The 17105-nt window shown below is 36.6% G+C and overlaps 1 protein-coding gene and 1 long non-coding RNA gene across 4 annotated transcripts in view; both read right to left on the bottom strand.

Moving 5' to 3' along the window:
- Positions 1-17105, bottom strand: part of LOC308409728 (glycerol-3-phosphate dehydrogenase, mitochondrial-like) — a 103036-nt gene that overhangs the window by 34989 nt on the left and 50942 nt on the right. The window lies entirely within an intron of this gene.
- Positions 11954-15941, bottom strand: LOC308409729. Of its 3 annotated transcripts, none has more exons than XR_013974058.1 (5): positions 15426-15941; positions 14819-14884; positions 14318-14474; positions 13773-13865; positions 11954-13475 (listed from the first exon to the last, which is right to left on the bottom strand). It is a non-coding gene; the product is annotated as an uncharacterized lncRNA (long non-coding RNA). The 3 variants fall into 3 exon arrangements; XR_013974059.1 differs by having other exon boundaries at positions 15582-15940; XR_013974060.1 differs by having other exon boundaries at positions 14819-15937.

The raw sequence follows: 17105 nt of genomic DNA, 5'->3' as shown, positions 1-17105 counted from the left end.
GCACCCCTGAGGAAGGAGGAGTGGATGCTGCCATTTACAGCCTGTTGTGACACAGCCACGGAGAGCTTGCTACTTCTAAATTTCAAAACATAAATGACAAGTCCACAATTTCATATAAAAATGGACGGCACAGAAGGCACGATCGATTGAAAGTGCTGTAATTTATTATTCCAGTTCATTGTTTACTTGAACTTTAAACATTACAGCTTTCACTAAACCAGCACACAATAACCAGGCATTAACAGCTGCTTGCGGCTAAGCGGCATATTATTATACACGCAAGCTACCAAAGCTATCTCTATTGCTATAGTTTATAAAGAAACAGGCAAAGGGTTTTCTGACAGAAAAAAGTTCAGAGGCTCACTTGCATCTTGCTTTTTACCTATAAGTCTGGCTAACATACAAGTAACTAGTGGCTAGCAAGTTATGGACAATGATTAACCTTCCAGTTATCTGCCATGTTTGGCATTTAATTCATTTTCTGTCAAATCTCTGTCCATCACAGAATAAAAGGTAGATCTAGCTACCATAATATCAATGTGTGGCAAAGAAACAAACACACTGTCATTGGCTACTGATTTGTGATTGACAAGCCGTTAACCAATGAGCATGTGTTTCACACTACAAATAATCCTCCATTTTGAAACGTAGCGCGAGAAAGCTTTTTAAAATAGGCTTTGTGTTTGTTCAATATAACCAAAACTGAGTGAATGAGCGTGTTAACTAAGCAGAAAAGACTTTACAGAGTTCAAGGCAGAAAGCTGTTTTTCCATAGGAAGAAAGTCTTTTTGCAACCATAGCTATTGCCATCTGCTGGCCTTCAGACAGAATGCGGGCTTAAGCTATTTAATCAGAAGGATGTTCTTGGGGTTAAGCTTATGCAGAGAATGAATGGAAATGACTTCAGTGATTCTCTGACTTTTCCTCCAGGGAAGCATGAAGTTGACATTTGTGGATTTTGGTAAAATGTCCAGACACCTATTAAACAGTCTGCCATAGCATATATTTGGTATTCATCTCTTACTTAAAATGAGTTGTGGTGAATGACTAACTTTACAGGACTTTTCTCACATAGAGGAAATTTTTAGCAACACTAGAGAAGTCAATAAACATCAAGGTTAAATGCTATAGGCTACCTGTAAGTTTTGTAAAGTCAGTGTTTATCTTTCTAACTATCTTAGCATGATGCCATTAAGAGCATTTGTGCTTTTGTAGATAGTGTAAGGAAAAATGAATTATATCAGCATCCAAGCAAATATGGCAACATTATCTAAATGGGTTCAGTATGACAACAAAAACTAAACCACAGACAGACAGATGTTGATGTTGTATAAGCATAGCAGTATAGTATAAACTCTAATATAAACCACATTATACCCATTAAAAATTATAGACATGTAAATTACATGTCATTTGTTGCACAGTTGCAGAGCCCCCAGAACTAATCATTGCCTATCGGTGATGTGCACAGTTTGTTGATTTGTTAAGTAGCTCAATGATATGAGAAATGGTCCGCCGGAGTGAGAGGGCATGAGTTTGAACTGCACTTGAGCTGGACGTTCATACATGCCTCTTGAATGAAAATACTTTATTTCATTTCACTGTAATAGATAACAAACTTGTGTGGAAAGTCTCATAAGGCAAAGTTGCCATGCATTACATATGATCAAGATGAAGATATTACAACTCCAATATAAAGTCTTGCCCTTCTTAGCAGCCAGCCCTTTGAAAAGCACAACAGCCATGCAACTTAGATGTCAATGAAATATGCATAATTAAATAGAATCCAAATTCTGGAGTGATACTGAAAGACTGTGAAAGAAAATTTTTTCTATGCTGACAAAACTGGACCAAACATTAGCAGAGTAAAGCCTTTCAAAAGATGCCTAGACACATGAATGTCAGAAATACTAGTCAGCATCACAGCAGTGAATAATTTTTCATGTTTAATTAAATATTGGCATTTGCTCTGTTGAAGTATCAATGGGGGTCAGAAATGAAAGCAAAACACCAGAATAAAACTGAAAGGGATCACCTTCGCCAGTCAGAATTATTTGGAAGAGAGTGCAAGTCGAATAAGGTAACAAATTTTTGAGGGCAAAGCAAACAAAGGGGGAGATTGACTACATGAAAAGACCAGTGGCGATGCTGTTTTCAATGATCCAAAGCATCTTGTCTTGTCCTTTTCACATGCTTCCAATGAATTATGTATCTGCAGTGATTTATGGTGCGCCAACTCTTCCTTTCCTTTCCCTCAATGTAGAGCCTTACATGGATTTTTCACAGGGAGCCAACTGGGAAAACCAAAATTGCTCAATTTAGGAAAGTAATTAAAACTGTCCGCAATCAATATTTATCCTTAGAAGGACCCTAGTGGGGGGTTTAGTGTTTTACCATCCCCCCACCAAGCCCATATCTAACCCTTCGCCCCCTTGCTGCTCTTATTGACAGCTGTCGACTGCTTCAAATAAACCACACCAATCAAACGATTCTGATACACGGCCAGCGCAACACATGTCGAGCAAGTTCAGTAACCTGAGATGCAAATGATCTATTTACAGAGGGATAACTTACTCTTAATTGTGTATTACGTCCAATAATGAATTTTTAAATAGTCAGGCCACCATTTTTATCCCAAATTAAAGCGTTTAGATATTATGAAACTTTCAAAACTCATGAATAATCAAAAGCTGAGCTCTCTCCCATTTTCCTACTCTTCACTGAGATAATTAGTTTGACATTATCGTCTCACCTGTGCACAAGTGGAAAAAAGTGGAGCTACACAGATTTCTATAATGATATTTAGACACTTCTTTAAAATCAAAAGTTGTTCATGTAATCCAAATAGAAAAATGGCATTTTTAGAAAGGGAATAATATATAAATATAGGTGAAAGCTGTACATGTTATAAGCAGTTTTGGATATTTATTTCCATTCTCCTGTAAAAGAGAAACTGTTAACTGCTCATAAATGCTAAATTTGTTGGGGTTAAAACACACTTAATGACTTAAAAGTCCATTCTGTCTATATAAAAAAAAGACTCACAATAGTCTAACAATAATGACGCACCCCAACTTAACCACCATGACGGGGGTACTTCCATCAATAGAGAGTAACCTTGAGTCACCATTGTTAATCAAACTTTAATTCAATAGAGTATTTACGTGGTATCAATTTAGTAAGGTGAAACAGTCATGTAAAACAGAATAGTGGTGGCATGACGGTTTGGTTAGACTGTCTTCAGAGACCTCTTGCTGCAGGCAGAAATCATGTCTCTGTCATTTTATATCATCATTTTTAATTATCCTCACAAGTGCTCATTCTGCTTCAGGCAGCAGTGGGAAAGCCAGAATCCGAAGGAAAAATTCCTTTAATCTATTTGGGACGTGAAGTGTGAGGTGAGATCTCTGTCTGTCACACCCCTCCCGTTTTATCCCCCCACCCCTACTCCACTACCACGCCACTTTGTCCATAGCAGACACACCCACACACACATTATGGTCTTGTGCTTAGATGCACACATATGGGCAGTAAATCAATAAAGCATAGGGATACTTTACTCATGCGCTATAAACAAGTCATTTTTGTTCATTTGCCTCTTTTCTTTTTGAATGTTGACTCTTGTGTTATAGTACCTCCTCCTCAGGAGTCAGCCAGTAGGTCAGTCTACCAAAGGTCATGCACCTCCTTGCCAATCTCCCGCTGTAACTGAACATCACAGACATTTAGTGATCATTATGACACTCCAAGTTCCATCTGCTCTCAATAGCTTGGCAGGGGTCTTATGGGCCACTGCCCCCTGCTGATTTAGACTACCTCGATCTACCTACAGAGCTTATGGACTGCACAGTCACTGTTTGCGGGGCTTTATAATTGGGTCTCACCGGGTTAGAATATTGGCTTGAGGTCTGGTTTGGCAGGGAAGGGCTATCGCTGGAGTTGAAATTACTGGGGTTGATTTAAAGATATACAATTTTTTTCATGGTGGCTTGGTGGTGCAGTAGTTAGCACTGCAGCCACACAGCATGCAAGCTCCAAACATACCCAGAGGCTTTCTATGTGAAGTGTCCTGTTTTCCCTGATCCCGTGGTTCCCCTTTCTACAGGGGCTTTGTTTTCCTCCTGCAGTCTAAAGACACGTGTGTTAGGTTAACTGGTGATTCCAAAATTGGCCCTTAGTGTGAGTGTGAGCGTGAATGTCAGCCCTGTCGGTGTCTGCGTCAGGCCCGTTATGGACTGGCGACCTGTCGAGGGTGTACCACACCTCTCACCCTGTTTCTGCAGGGATACAGTCCAGTCTCCCAATGACCCCCTGCATTTAAAGGGTAACTGTTTTTCATTAAACAATTAGGATTAAGGAGATTTGGAAGAATGATATGCTATTCAAACTAATAAATTCAATATTTGTTCAGTTCATGGCAGCTATGTATACCATTATTTTTCTGTGAAGTGATCACTATCTGGTCTTTGCTGTCACAAACTGGCAGAAAATAAAATTAAAACACTTTTGACGAAGGAGACAGATTCTGTCATCACACTTGGAAGCATTTATTGAAGGATTCTTCACAATGTCTTTCCACTTTTATCAAGTTGCTGACATTTTGAATTATTAGCACCTAGCAGACAGTACTACAATGCTACATAAGTATTCAGTACTTGTGAGTACTCTACGGACAGACATAAAAAAAAAAAAACCCGAAGCACTCAACAGCTTCTTTGAGGTTTTTCCCAGTTCAGTAGGTGTCTCTGGGACCACATTTTGCCATAATGACACCCACACAGAGACTCAGAGCTGATGGAAATAGTACCCGCTACACTAATGCAGCTGGTAATTATAGTAGCTTTTGCATGGCACAAAGAAAAACCTGAGACACTGACAGTAACAGAAAAGTTTGACTCAACTTTAACAACGCATTAAGTATATATCACATTTTGCTCCGGTTTGACAGCAACTCTTTTAGAGTAGGTGTGCTATTTTTCTGGCTGTTGACGCCATTATTTACTATACAATGAGTGACGCACAATCAGACCTTCAGTGATTGGAAATCTGTAGCACATAAGTATACAATATGGTTAAATCTAATCGGGGCAAATTGCATGCATTTTTTTGTGTGTGGGGATCATTAAGTTATTAGCATCACTAGAGGGGGGAGAAAAACACTTGAAAAAATCTCTCTGCTAATTGCAATCAATTTCTTCTTTTCAGAGAAACTTCTGATGCCTTCCGGTATTCTGCTCCTCATGGATTTTATGTGGGGCCTGCCCTAGTAATAGCAGCAGTGTTGTACACTTCTGAGGAGGGATCTGTTGAAACATTTCTGAGCAAATGCAAATAAACATTGTAGTTTGCTGCAATATCTACTTGGGTACTATCTGCATGCAGTCTTAGCCATAAAGTGGAGGCTGAAATGACCCATAAAAAGACATAATTAATGGAAACTGAAGTAGCATATGAAAGGCAACCTCTGAAAAGTGAAGCAGACAGAATGAGGAACTGATAATGAGTTTCTGCTCTGGTGAAAAATCTTCTTGCTCCAGGGAGGAAAAGAAAGGTACTTCCCCTTCCATAAAAAGAAAGGATAAAAGAAATAAGTTAGAGAAAATCACTGGCCAGCTTTTACGTTTCACTCTGTCAGCTGAGTGTCAGGGATTTGCTGTCATAAAGATAGTGAAAGCTCAAGAGCTGGTGCTTACCAAGAATTAATCAGTTTAGGTTTCGGACCTGAACATAAAATGTCAGACATTGCCTCTCAACACTTGTAGGTGATTTCTTTGAGCCCAACAACACAATAATCCCACTCTTCACTTCTACTGAAGGTCAAAGTTGGTCAGTGAGCCAAGAAATACCATATCAGAGCTTCCTTCCTCCTCAATTGCTGCAAGTATAAATTATGGAATTAGTGTATTGATTGCTGACTATGGCTTCAAGCAATCACTTTTACAGCCATGACAAGATTATTTTATCCTACTTTTCCTGTATTATTATATGCTGTGTTTGAGTTATTCCACCAGCATGGGAAGTGACAGCCTGAATTTATTCAATAAAGCGGGGCAGTTAGGGAAGCCAGTGAGGCAAAAAGCAGAAGACATGGCATGAAGGAGAGAGACAGCGTTCCTGCCTGCAAGCCTGCCATCCTAAATAAAGAAAGATATCTGCCCAAATACACCACTGATCAATACATTCATACAAACACAAGCACATCATTTGTTAAGTCTTTGGTGATAACCTCACAGTGTTGCACATGGGGAACTGCAGGAGTGGGGAAAAAAGACATCATAAATTACAGATAATAGAGTTTGCAAGGATTTTTAGACTGATTTGTAAATGCCCTGTGGTGTTTCAGTTTGTGTACTTGTTTGCAAAATAGGTCAGGATTAAAAAAGATAAAAATGTGTCGCACAAATCAGTTATATAAGTAGATGGTTGTTTTTTTTTTAATCAAACTGAAGATAACAGCATCAGTAAGACTTTAGTGTGTTGCTGAAAGAGGATAGATGTTTGAATTATCGCCCCATCTGCATATACAGACGTTTGTACAAGTGTACGCCCGTTGACAGGTGAAAATGAAAATTGATGTAAAGGTCAAAAAAGGATAAGGATAATTTAAATAATCTTTTCAATGGGTTAAAAAAGCACTTTACCTCCAGCTAACCTATACCAGTGGTGAGTCCCATCCGGTACGAATTAAACACTCATTTTGGCCTACACTCAACTTATCTGTAACAACCCCTCACCAAATACATTGCAAAGCTACGGACTGTGAAAACCCTCAGAGCCGAATCACTGATTATTTAAACTGTGATGCACGTTTACAGTGCACACATAAAAATTGATCAAACAAGCGCAGAATAAATGTGTAACTGTGATATATAATTTTTTAAAAATGGCCGCCCATAAAATGCAGAATTTAACTAACTGAAGATTCATGTAGTAGCTCGTTTTCCTGCAGTAGCTTGTCGGGTGAAAAAGCAATATTACCTGTGTGCTGTGATTGATGTACCTTTCCATTTATGATCCAATTTCTATTGTTTTTAGCTGTTCCCTCAAAACTCTAAGAGGTAAGGTGCATAAAACCTTCATTGAAATGGGCATAATGTTCCCCATGAACAAATAAAATTAAAGATGCTGAACTTAATTTCAGACCTAAATAATACAATTTCTAAAATTTATTACAATGTACATACAATGTAATTGTAATAGATGAGATTGATTTGGGAAAATAATTTGCAAAAGTATTGTCTTAACAATCATAAAAGAAAGGAGACACAATATTCCCAGTGACCCGTGTTCAGCTACAAAAAAGCACTTCTGTACATTAAACTATCTAAGCCAGTTTTTCAAGTAAGTTGTTGATGCCCTAAGACAAACATCAAGAAAACAACTTTAAAGAACGAGACAATGCCTCAGTCTGCACATGACAGACAAGTATCTGGGGCCTGCATTGCATCAAAATGACAGGACCCAACACAAGTAATCTGACACATCTTGATCACAGCACAGTTCTGATCTTTCTGTCACACTGGGGATTAAAACAGAAACTCGGGGCTAACAAGGGTCAGATATGAAATTTCAAGGAAGTGACACATGACAGGACAAACAATTAAGTGTCAGTACGCTGACCTTGGGGCAACAGTTTTACACCGTGACCCCGCGTGCATTAGTCATTCCATCAGCAGCATGAAGGAGGAAAAAGGGAGCCTCGCTGCTTTTGTTAATCCAATGCCACGAGCCCAGTGTTGTTCATTGTTTAGTCATTATGATTAAAGGATGTACAGCACTATGGATACTGGAGAGCTTGTGATTTGTCTTTGTCTGGTCAGACTCCTACAGCATGCTGAACAAGTGTAGCTCAATATAGCTGTAGTCTTGATACAGCAAGCTCAATATAGTATTATTAACAGAAATGGAGATGTGAACCTCTTTATTGTACAAACAGATGTTTTATTCATATTAAGCTATTTTAAAAATCACCTCAATGAAAGCAACTCCTTTCAAGGGGTAGGAGCCTCTAATGATCTTATGATTTTTCTATTGTGGAAGCTGTACAACTGCACCTCAGAAATCAAGGATGCAATTACTCATGCAGAAAGCACAATGTGAAGGAGAAAAAGCAATGTTCTGCTGAGTATTGCTTTTAGAGGAGGCAACCAAACAAGCAGTGGCTGCACTGTAATCAGTCAAACCCCACTGCTAATTCTTCAGGTGGTGAAGACTGCAGCGTTTTTGTTTTGTTTTTTTTCTTTAACTCTGAAGTAGCACTGTCCCTTTTTACACACTACACACCAGGACAGCTTCTCATCAATATCTTTGCACCACACTTCGGTATAGAAATACAGTGCAATTTTTTGTTTTCCAAACTTTTAGTTCCACCTGTTGAACAAATGTTACTAATAATAAACATTGTGAACTATTTATATGATCATTAATAACCTTATACTGACCAGTTCCACTGCTGCTTTTCATAGAAACAAATACGAGCTAATTAATCATTAATTCCTAAATGTGTTTTTTAATCATCATAGACACTGGCCAGCATGGTCTCATTTCTCTGTGACAGCTGGCGATGCTTTCCTGTGATTCACAGTAATCCACTTTTCATTATGAAGGAAAAACTGGTATTTTTCTTATACAGTGGGGAATGAATAAATATTGTAGGTGGCAGGGACATATGGTCCAAACAGAACGGAAATGGCAAGCCAAATTTCCAAGAAAAAACTCAGCACTTTCAAAGGTGTCTGTTTGGTTGTATTAGCTCAAGGATATTAAAAGAAAAATTCAAAACTACAAGAATATTTAATTAAAGCTCTATTACTGTGCCATAAAGTCAATATGTAATAAAGATTTTTGTTTCCAAGACAGGAAACAGTTGCGTTGAAATTCAAATATCTAAATTTTTAATTTACACCAAGCAAAACTGATGCCTGCAGCAAACTTAAAAAAAAAAACTGGGACACGGGCAGGAAAAGTTGTGTAATGCTAAGAAAAACCTAGTTTATCAGACAAAAGCATCTGATTAAGGCTTTTAAAAGTAATAATGGATGGTGTTCATCAGTCTGTTAAAGATTATCAATAATTTAAGAATCATTTTTTAAAGCACAAAACTGTAAGAAATTCATGGATTTCTTTACCTGTCATATGTAACATCCTTAAAAACAAAGAAGCTGAAAATAAAGTCTTTATAAGCAAGAAAAAAGGACTAAACACTGAAGATCTTCAGGCTCTAAGCAACATAAAGAACAGACATGAGGCTGTAAACTGTTGCACAGGCTTATAAATACTTTCTATAACTTATGTTAGTAGACACCGTTTGCTGCTAAATCTACAGGGCTGGCAAAATACTTTGAAAGTGGTGTTTCAAGCTAGCAATGACTTCACCTTCAAATAGATCAATTCATAGCAAAACTACACATGGGAGAAATTCCGTATGACTAATTAAAGCTTCTTAGACAAAGTCGTTCTTTAGTAAAAAAAAAAACAGGAATTAAATTGATAATGTATATTTGATATGAAATTGCAATAAACAAGTCAGAGGTAGTAAAAATGCCGTTGAATTAATTAACTGGAAACAGTGACCACCTGTTCACAGATCAAATAGTCAAATATTCATGAGAAAGTGTTGAAGTTTCAGTTCTCTGAAGGTTGCTCTCTGCAATCGTCTAATGGGCATCATCCAAAAACGTATTTGAGCATTCTAAAAAAACAGCAAAAAAAAAAAAGAAAAAAAAGAAGAAAAAAAACAATTGAAACACTACAAAAATAATTGATTCTTGTTATAGGATCCTAGCTGATCAACAGTCAATAACCGCAAAGTCATCCTGTTGTAACAGATGCATTGTCTTGCTTAAACCTGGAAGGCATTCCCCTAAAAAAGAAGCCATCTGGATGGGAGCCTATGTTGCTTTTAAAACCTGTATGTACCCTTCAACACTGATGGTGCTTTTCCAGATGTGCAAACTACCAATTCCATGCGCACTAATGGCCATCCAATAACATCAGAGATGTAGGTTTTTGAATCGGGTGCTGATAAGCTTGATGCTCCCGTCTACTCTTTAGTCCAGAAAAATGCAATGTCGATGTTTTTCCAAAAAGAATTTCAAGTTTCAAGTTGTCTTACCACAGTGAATTTTTCCAATGTATCCAAGTTAAATTAACTTTTGGTCTCTGGTTCATGTTTACATGTGGCTTCTTCTTAACCTGCATTTGTGGATTGAATGATGAACTGTGTTCACAGATGGTGATTCCTGGAAGTGTTCCTGAGCCCACGCAGTGATTTCCATTACGGAATTGTGACTGTTTTCAATGCAGCGCTGCCTCAAGGCCCAAAAATCACAAGCATCCGGTATAGATTTTTGGCCTGTCCTTTGCGCATAGAGATTTCTCCAGCTCCTCAGAATCTTTTAATTAGATAGATAATCGAAGTCTTCACATACACCGAGGAACTCTCAGATTGTTTCACAATTTGTAGATGCACTTTTTTTTGCGGATCAGCAAACCTCTTCTCATCCTTCCTTATGTCAAACTCTGCCTCTTTAAGTTATTTATTTCTGCCAAATCATGTTACCGACCTGTTGCCAATTAACCTAATGACCTGAAAATGTTCCTCCAACCGTTTCTTCTTCTGTTCCCCCATCCCAACTTTATGTTGTCATTAAATTACTTCTTTTTAAACTGGTAAATTTTCTCAGTTCAAACATTAAAAAAAAAAAAATCTGTGTTCTATTGTAAATAAAATATGGGCTTATGAGATTTGTAAAACTCCTGCTGTGACCTGCTGCAGCGACCCCTTGTGACAATGGACCACCAGAAAGTATGTTTCTTTGTAGAAGCAGGGTGAGAAATGCCCAAACTCTTTAAAATGGAGATAAAACTGTGTTTTGGTTTGATATATTCATATTTGAAACGGTTTCAAGAAATCATGATTACTGTATTCAGTCTGTTATGAACTCATACTTCAAAGGCCAGTAACTGTAATGGTATGAAAGTCCATTAGTATAAATGTTATGGAAATTTGCCCCTAAACACTGAACAGTATTTACATGGTTTGAAGCATCGTAGGCTTCTGGAAGGCCTTGCTTATTTCTGCAAGAAAACACTAAACCATATTCTGTTATAAAAATAAACACAGGGACCGGAGGCCTGAAACTAATGGGCACCTTACATTATATTTTGTTTTTAAAAAAGGGAAAAGCATTTAGCATTTTTTCCAATGAGCTCATGCAACACAGTAGATGGAACAATATGCCATTGTCCTAATTAAAAATAACAAAATAACAGTTTTCAAGAGCAATTACATTTTTCAGTTTGAAGATTATAAAAATGTTTTTTAGTGTTTTTAAATGAATATATGATGTAAGTTATTTGAGTATCATTGTTTTCCATTTATATTGATTTTTAAAAAGCTGTCACAACTTTTCTGGTTTAATACAAAGTGCTCTGACATAATCATATTTAAACCAGTGCAACGGTGAAAATGTTATAAAAGAAAAACCCAAATAAAACTATATGAATATGATCTTGTGATATACAGCTTTAAAAAAATCTAAAAGAATTCCCCCAAAACTAGCTAACACAAGACACTACTGTACACTCAAAAAAATGAAACGTTGACTTTAATTAAAATTATTTTGTCAACAGGTTCCACGAAATAGAATTATGTTAGTTTAAAGCAAAAATCTTTAGTTCATCTAATTTAAAAAAACTACTTAAGATTAACAAGACATATTTAAGACTAACTAAATCAAGTTATGTTGTATGAACATAGATGATATATTTTCAGGTTAGATAGTTTAGATTAGTTACTTCAACACATTTCTTATTTGTGGCAGTAAAATGTTAAATTTAAGTTAGATTAATTCAAATATTATATTTTCAGCCACCTTGTGCTTTATTAATTAGTTTTACATAAATCTATTTTGTCAACAGGTTCCACACAAATGAATTAAGTACATCCAACTTATTTTTTAAAATTTATTTTATTGCCAACACATTCAGTGAGCATTTGTGTAAACCCAGTCCAAAATAAAACACAACAGCTCATTAGGGTTAGTAATTAACAGTATGTAGACAGATGCAACATCAAGACTTTAAATTAAATGTCTGTATCTACCAGAAATAGAAGAGAAAAAAACCGCATTGAAGATCACATAACACATTGATAAGATGACACTTGAGTTATGCACATGTGATGCTAGTAAGGTCTGTGAGTGTTTTTTTCTTTTAGTGTCTAAAATGGATAGCAAAGTTGCTATTTGCAATGATTGCTTAGGGTCAGTCCAGTAACACAATGCCAATGAAGTGCTTTCCTTTAACAATGCAAAGTGAAGTGTCCACCTCAACAGCCACAATTTAAAAAAAAAAAAAATGTAACAACAACAACAACAATAATAATAATAATAATAATAATAAATAGTCCACTGATATTAGCAATCAAAGAAAATTACATCACCATCCCAAATAAAACTTTAACAAAACATGCCAACATTATGGTCTAACAATAAAACAGCTTGTCAGCGTTCAGTTTTTTTGCAACAGCACAGCAGTAACCATTTAACACTCGCCACTGTCAACATTTATTTTACCAGTGTTTGGGCAAAAAACTTCAGATGTAAACATTTTAACATGGAAACAATTGTTCGTCTTTAAAAGTCCACAAAATATACATTCATCCTGCATTCCCAACTTGGATGATCTGATATCCTCGTGTTGGTGTTGTTCCCAGACCATCATGAAAATGTTGTTCCAGGTTCAACATTGCAAGTGACCAATCACATTGTTGTGACGTTATTCTATTCCAAGCCATTCGTGCATTTATGAAATTCCAATGTTGCAAGGACAATATCAATTCTGCTTACTGTTTATTAAAGGGTTACGGTTAGGGTTAGGGTCAGTTGATCGGCGGACAGAGGCGGTTTCACGCAGCTTAAGTACAGTTTTTTGTTTTACGCCGGTTTTTCCCGAAGTCGCAAAAGTATGACGTCACAACATTCTGATTGGTCACTTGCAATGTTGATCCTGGAACAACATTTAGTATGATGATCTGGGAACAACACCAACACGAGGATATCAGATCAACCTCCTAACTTACCCTTATTTTTAGTATGTATTGCAATTACCTTTACAATGCACACAATGTAACACAAACTGAATATGAATATATTTCCACCTCATAACAATATGCCTTGAACGCTAATATACACACCACCCTTCAACATTTCTGGTGCAGTATCATCTCTCAATTAAATCCTTTAAATCTCAATGCTTTTGATTGTCTCTTAGCTTTCAGTCTTGAGGTTAACTGAGATTCAGTGCATATATCCCACCCATTAAGAGTGCACATGCAGAGGCCAGGTCTTCCAGGTCATGCAGGACACACTAGATGGTTATACCCACATCGGCTGGAGGAGTGCTGGCATCAGCTCTTTCGATGGTAAAGATAGCAAGGGTAATTTGTTCCAGCTCCCTCTGAACAGCTGTAGCTTAGACACAAAAACATAGAAAAATGGCATCCAGTTTTAAAAAAAGAAAGAAAAAGGGCCAAAGCTACCCTTTAATGACGTAAACACAATATTAGGAACATGCACCCCAGTGCGCCACTATTTTAGACTACAGATTCAACGATAAATATAAATAGTTTGGGTATACAAGAAGATTTCCCAAAACATTTAAACAGGTTCCATGCAAATTACAACAACAACAACATTACAACATGCAACAACATTAGTTATTCAAAATTTGGTTTAATACAGATAAAAAACTAAACTAAAATTACCAACCAATTATTCTTTGAAGAGGATGCTTGGGTCTTCATTCAGGTAAAAAGGTAGTGCCCTGAGGACACACTCCCTCCCCTTTTCAATGGTTTCCTTCTGTAGAGAGTGGCAGAGATACAGGAAGAGAAAACAGATATACTTTAGGATGACAGAAACTCACATTATACGCAAAATGAATGACATATCCACTGCACAGATAGACATGTACACAAGACCAACTAATCATCACATGGACATGAATAGTTAACCTGTTGGGCAGGGTTTCCACCACATTATACATGTCCATAATGGAGGTAAAGACAAACTAATACATCATCTTTTTTGCATTCAAAACATAACATAAAAACATTCACTTCTGGTTTAACCTAAATCAAGGGATCAGATTTTACATATGTTTAGGTAATTTAAATTTTCCAACGTTTTGAGTACCAAACTTTGTCTTGCTTAATATAAATGTAAGTGCACTGTGCAGCTACCATACACTAGCTGTTTAAATTTGAAAATGATCTTATTAGCCATAATATTTTGCTACCAACAGAATAACGCACCTGTGTGGCTGGGGCCAAAGTTTGTCTAATTTTCTTCCCTGCAACACCTCCTTTTTTTCTTGAAGACTTTTATGAGCTGGTCAGTGTATTGGTCAAGTTGTGTAAAAAGCCTTGGAACATGTGCAGCAGTAGTAATCCTCACATATTCTGCTTCCACCTGAAAATATGTCAACAAACACAACATACTGTACTGTAAATATACATACTATATGTACACATATACAAACTAAAACTAATGTAGTAAGACCTCATTAAAGCTATAATTTTAACACAAACATTTACACAAAATGCTAATGGAGCCATTACAGCTTTTATTGTTATTTATCAAGTTCCAAAAAATATTGATCACAGCTGATCTGAAAAGAATTTCATGCCTCAGGCCCTTGAACTGCAACCATGGTTCAGATGTGGAGAAGAAATAACAGGGGCATGGGATGGGTCACAAAAGAAAACTTAACTTATAAAACAGTTTTGTTTTTAAAAGTATAACAGTTCACATACCACATACAAGCTCAGCAATACCACATACACCACATCAGTATAGGAGGGAGCAGGTAAAGGCAGGATCTGAGATTTATAAAGAAAAAAAAAATTAATTCCTTAATTTCAAGAAGCAAATTATTGTTTGAATTACAACTAAATAAAATACTACTCAGAAGAAAAGCAAGAGATTGACACTGCCATGTGCTAACTTTCTATAGAAGCAATTATCACCAGGTCTGTCGACCTCCATTGTCTGTCCACTCATATGTCTTGAATAATTTTATTAAAAAAAGTAAGTGTGTACTTTCACAAACTGTAATTTATAACTACATTGATATGTATAACTCCGCTAGGAAACATGCTGTATTTACAGACCATTTTTACATAATACAGATTACTGATAGAGCAGAACAATGGTGTCACAGTGGCTTTCGCCCTTGACTTTTTGGATTTTAAATGTCACTTTATGCTATCCTTGCTATCCTATTCGATATTTCCGACTCTCGGATTACAGAAAAGGAATCCCAAGAAAGCAAATGGAAAAATAACCCCTTGAAAGAATAACCCCATGAACCCCTGTAGCTAATCCCTTAATAAAACAAAAAACAATAAAAATGTTTCTTACACAGTCCACAAAATAAGCATGTCCAGGACCCAGTAAAACTAATGTAAAACAAGCACACGCAAACGATATAACATGTCTTGTAAGACAAACGCAAAATATAACCATGCTGGACATATAGATACTACACAACATAGTCAAAGAAAAAAGTGGTCTTACCTCTCAAAGAAACAGCAGCTTGGCGCCAAAACAGCCTTTTTCAGTTAAATTTGAAGTCTTGTGCATGAGCAGGCACAAGCCGTGAAACCTTCTTGTTCTGCGCGGTTTCATTACAACTGTTTTTGCATTACTGCCACCTTGTGGATATACAAGGTATATCGATCCTAATTGACTTAACTTAAATGTTATGCGATCAAGTAACACATTAGTATTATGTACGTTGAATAATAGACACAATTACGTAGACTTGATTAGAAAAACATATGTTAACTTAACAAAAACATATATTTTAAGTAAAATGAAAATAAATAATTAATATACACTGAACAATCCACCTCATTCATTTTTTTGAGTGTAGTCTCAGTGTGTATTATCATCTTTTAGCAGGCAAGTGGAAAAGAATACATACTGTACACATTAGAGAATCCAACAAACATACATTAACTTTTCATGTAATAAGGTAACACGCCAATGATTAAGTGTAAGCACTTTGCCTCATACTGTAGTCTATCTGCTATGATAATGCATACTATTATGTAAATGAATATGGCATGACCTAAATCTGCTCTGTGTAAATTAATGTATTTTACCTTTAAGATAAGTTGTTGCATAGCTACCAAACCATTTGTGTAGTATGTTAATAAGATAGGCATAACTGAGATTTAGTAGCTAAAAAGTGGCATATATTACAATGAAAAGATATCTGTACAAAAATTAATACTTTTCTATCAGTAATAATAGTATTTGGAAGATGCAAAACAAACGCCATTACTCACACATGATCGCTGCAATGTAAAAGTCTGGTGTAGCCGGCTTCTTCTGCTTGTTCATTAAAGAGTTTTGAACCTGTCAGGCCTAAAAATTGAAAGAAGTTTATTTTCTTCAGATGTCAGTCTTACACAGTTTTGAAATGTATGCTGCATAGGCACAGTGTATTATAATAACTCGGCTAATTTTTAATTCTAGCAGAGAAGAGCATTTGGTTTCCCTCCTAATGTTGGGTGGGGGTGGCAAAACGTTCTAAGACCAAACAAAGAAAGACAATATCAAATCCTGACAAATGTAAAGCTAAAGCAAAACCATACAAAGACACAATACCAGGCTTTGCAAATGAAAACAAACTGAACAAACAAACAAACAAACACACACAAGTTTAAAAAGCACATAAGTGGGGTTATGACCTCTACAACACAAAGCAGGAAGGTTGACTGGATGGAAACAGGGGGCTGGGGACACCTTTTTTAAACTACTTCTCCTGCAAACAGAATTATCTTGATTAAAGTTTAATTAAGGATCACATTTGGCTGTGCCTTTCATAGCGATCTACATGAGCAGATTTCCTAGGGCTTAACTCTATCGCTGGGAAAATCCTCCTTTATTACTTTCAACCTGTTGTAAAAGCTGTTGGCACGGAGGGACGGCTGCCTCATTCACTGGCCTTGTTTGCTGCTGGAAAAATCCTGAGTCTCAGGAGATCTCCCCACATAGGTTCAATTTAATATCTGTCCTATCACTACAAGGCTG

This window comes from Rhamphochromis sp. 'chilingali', assembly GCF_963969265.1.
Source record: "Rhamphochromis sp. 'chilingali' genome assembly, chromosome: 14".
NCBI lineage: Eukaryota > Metazoa > Chordata > Actinopteri > Cichliformes > Cichlidae > Rhamphochromis > Rhamphochromis sp. 'chilingali'.
This window is presented reverse-complemented; position numbering and strand designations above follow the sequence as displayed.